This window comes from Staurois parvus, unplaced genomic scaffold, assembly GCF_062004578.1.
Source record: "Staurois parvus isolate SC_StPar_1 unplaced genomic scaffold, SC_StPar_1.0 ptg000635l, whole genome shotgun sequence".
Taxonomy (NCBI): Eukaryota; Metazoa; Chordata; class Amphibia; order Anura; family Ranidae; genus Staurois; species Staurois parvus.
Window position 1 is genome coordinate 734,625 of NW_028318431.1, and position 4,590 is coordinate 739,214.

Here is a 4,590-nt window from a genome sequence, read left to right on the forward strand (position 1 = left end):
CTCTGAAGGGAGTCACATGTACTGTTAATCCGCTTTAGCTGGACAAACAATTTTAATCTGCTGCTAAGTACTGGCCTTTGCTTATGCATCCTATCTAGTGCTGCATTATTCTGGAGTGTAATTCTTATACATATCATACATGGTGATGGTATGTCCGTCATGGCACCTTCTTGACAAAACAAAAGCAAGTGGATCATTTCCTATTCACCTACATCAGTGACATGACCTTTTTACTGTTATAGTTCATGTTATAATTAATTCTAAGTATATTTGCTTATTTCCCCAGAAAGGAAACCTATAGCGAGGAAAACCACTATGCTGCTATTGCTACACTCTGTCAGTTCCCTGCAAGCAGCATGCAGCTTCAGTACTTTGAGTTACTGACCTAGAGCAAGAACACAACTACAGTAGTGAAAGTGGAACTCTCAATCTGCGCAACTATTTTGGGTTGTTTACTCAAAGCATTAAAGGGTAAGTTCACCTTTTAACAAAAAATAATAAATGCAATTTTTTCTGGGGAAAAAATTTGCATTTATTATTTTTTGTTTGTGGAGCCTTTAAAGCAGTGGTCTCCAAACTGCGGCCCGCGGGCCGGATGTGGCCCTTTGCTTGCTTTTATCCGGGCTCTTGTGGATTCCGTTTACAGATATGAAGATTCCTCCCACTCCTATAAGCACTGAAACTTTATTTCTTTCACTGACAATAATGATGGGGCATTATTCATTCCACTGATACCAATGATGGGCAATACTCCTCTTATTGACGCTATCAACAAGGCACTACTTATCCCACTGACACCAACAATGGGGCACTATTCCTTCCACTGATGTAAATGATGGAACATTATCTCATTCACTGACCTTAATGATGGGGCATTATTCCTTCCACTGATACCAATGTTGGAGCACTAATCCTCTCATTGACTGCAGTGATGGCGTACTATTCCTCTCACTGACACCAATGTTGGGGCATTATTCCTTCCACTGACACCAACAATAGAGCATTATTCCTATCACTAATACCTGTTGTGGGACACAATTCCTCCTCCTACTGACCACAGTGTTATTTTTTTTCTCCTAATCAGCAGATTGCTTGTGCCATGCAGGTCTCCTCCTGACCATCCCCATACGGCAACCAGATACTGACAGGAAGGCTCAATGAACTACCATGGCGCTGCGTAGTGCCGTAGTAGTTAATTGAAAACTACAAGCTGACAGCCCCAAAGGATGCTGGGACTTGTAGTGTTCCCATTCACAGAATACTGTAAATGAGTGACGTGGCTGGACGGGCAGAGGAGGAGAAGATCTCCAGCTAGCTGTTACAACGGGGAAGGGGGGGGGGGGGGGCATTCCGATTGTAACATGTTACACCATGAATATGGGTGAACTTATCCTTTAAAAGTCTGGATGAATACAACCCGACAACTGCCATTTTCAGTCACCAATGGCAAGCTGAAGACTTTTTAAAGGTTTCCTTTAAAATATCTGAACTACTACAATGAGCCACTGTTGTGTAATGATATCAGCCAAACAATCAGGTAAACAGTGATGAGCAACTTTGTTGTGATGTATACTGATGAATGAATGGGCAGCACAGTGGCTAAATGGTTAGCACTTCCACCTGGCAGTACTAGGGTTGTTGGTTCGAATCCCAACCATGGCACCGCCTGCCTGGAGTTTGCATGTTTTCTCTGTGCCTGCGTGGGTTTCCTCCGGGTACTCTGGTTTCCTCCGGGTACTCTGGTTTCCTCCAACACTCCAAAGACATGCTGGTAGGTTAATTGTATCCTGTCAAAATTGGCCCTAATATGTGTATGAATGAATGAGAGTTAGGGGCCTTAGATTGTACACTCTTTGAGGGTTAGGGACTGATGGGAATGTACAATATATATATGTAATGAGCTGCGTAAATTGACGGCGCTATACAAGTACCTGAAATAAATTAATGGTGAATTGACAATATGGATAGAATGGCAGGAAGGTATGCAATAATGTTAAACAAAAGATAACGGTCAACAAAGCTATCTGAGGGTGAAATCACACAAGTATGCACTTTCTTTTGTGATGTAATCATTTTGCAATAAAAACCTTTTTTGGACCATATTGGAGATCCATGGTGAGCTGGCGAATATGTATGTTTACTTATGATGTTTCCAGTCCCAGCTGCTAGTCGCTACAGCACCCTCCACTGATGAGCCGTACTTCCAGGAATGTGTGCGAGGGGAATATACGTAGATAAAGATCACACAAGTATGGACTCTGCTGTACTTGTCCGTTCCAACTGCGGTAGGAGCAGTGTGGTGCGCAGTTCAGTATATCACACAACTTTCTGACAGAAGTACACTTCATTCCTGTTACTGCCCTACAGTGCTACGCATGACTGCATTTTAGTGTAGCTCTGGGTTGGGTTGCAGTGTTTGCCATTGTTTTCTGTGTGTCCTTGCGGTCAAAGGCATTTTACAGTGCAGCACACAACTCCCGAAGGGTCAAAGAGGAAGAGAAATGGAGCCAGGCTGACCACAGTAAGTTGTGTTTATCGTAGGTATCGTTGTTAAACGCTTGTCATTGCACCATGCAAGAATTCAGCCTTATGCTGAGAAATTGATATAGGAATAGTTTCCACACTTGACCATTAATTGCAGCACAATACAATACAACTAATTTAGAATGGTTCACATTCAAAACAAATGGTCGTAGCACAGAACAAAGAAAATGCAGTTTTTTGCTTCTACCTGGAAATGGGGTTGTAACGCCTCTCACTAGGAGGCTAACTATAGCTGTTCGCTCAGGTAGAGGGTCGCAGGGATTCTCAGGCAGGCTCCACAAAAGTAAGGATGAAGGAATCTTTGGTCTGGAGGTTCAGGTGGATGAAGGTAAGGTCCCCCCTGACCACAAATGGAAGGGCAGTAAACCAGAACCAGCCAGCACAATGTCCACCATAACTGGGGCTTAGAAGAAAGCTGTGTGCTTATTTGCTTGCTGGCAGTGAGCAAGCTGGATGCAATTTTGCAAAGTGTGGTGAAAACGCATGTGTCCAATTACTACTGTCCCATCAGGTGTGTTCCCTCTCAGCTCCAGAGGATAGAAAGAGGTGGAACGTATATCTTTGGGTGTGTCCAGGGGATGATGGGAGCTCAGGGATTGTAAGGATCTGTGTTAACCTCTCTGGCGGTATTCCCGAGTGTAGCTCGGGGTAAACTTTCAGTACCAAAAGCGGTAACCCCAAGCTACACTCAGGATTACACTGCAGTATTGCTCCGGGATCCCTGTTTCATTTACCTTGTCCTGCGCTCCCGCGATGTCCCCCCTGCAGCGTCCCCCGCCAACTCCTCTGGCCGATGCCGGCATCCAACTTCCGGGTTCCATTCCCTGCGAGCGTCAGGACATATGGGACATACGTGACGTACGGGGGGATGGAACCGGCGGAAAATTCAAAAATTTTAAAAGTGACATTCACTCAATACACTAAAATCACGTAGTATAACATTACTGTATCAAACCATTTCACATACATTTTGTCCCCAGTGCTTTGTCCTGTGCCCTGCCTGCATTTTTACTGTTCTTTCTGCCTGGGAAATGAGAAAAGTCCATGGTGTCCAAAAAGCATCCCTTTAGGTCAAAAGTGGTTTTAGATCAGCTAGAGAATAGCGATAGTAAATCAGAACCACTTGCAGAATTGAGTGATGATTCGTGGGGAAATTCGTCGGGAAATTCGTCATCAGACACTGAAAAAGATTTTGTGACTAAGCTCAGTGATGTGCGAACTTGGCGCTATATTTCAAATTTCAGTGTTTTTGGTTTGATTACATTATTGAATTTAATTTATTATTATTATATTATTTTTTATGATTATTTATATTATAATTTATGATTTCTCTCTACAAACACTCAGCTAAAGTTCAATAAAACAGTACTTTGGCCTTACTTTTAGAAACCACTTCTTTACAGACTAGTGCACAAAATAATAAAAAAAATATTATTCTACAAAGCATTACTATGTATAAAGTACACATTTTGCCTATGTCTTTACTGTATATTTGTCTTTACTAAGATATTCAACAAAATAATGGACCATAAACACTACTATCTGCAGTTATCTTTAATTCTGCTGAAACACAGCCACACTTTGGGGGGGAGGGGCATAAAAAAGAACCACTACAATGTTAATTTAAAGTTTATTGTAAATATCTGAGGAATCCCTGAGGCGAGACCTATACCGTGTGCACAATTATTAGGCAACTTGTATTGTTGAGGATTCATTTTATTATTGAAGAACTACAATGCTCTCGGGCAACACAAAGTGTTAATAAATCTCAAACCTGAATATTTAAAGTGCGCAAATAGCACTGCGCTTCATAAATGGCCCTGTAGTCTTCTGGGACCTGTCACGTGTCCCAAAAGACTACAGGGAGGGAGCGAGGGAGGGAGGACACCTTCAGTTTCCGATCACCTTGGCGATCGGACCAGAAATGGGAGTGGGTACCTGTCAAATTCAGGTACCCGCCTCCCAAAGGTGCCAATCCTTAATGGGGAGCAATCCTTAAAGCGGAACTTCCCCTTTTGGGTGGAGCTCTGTAAAATTAAGGTTTGG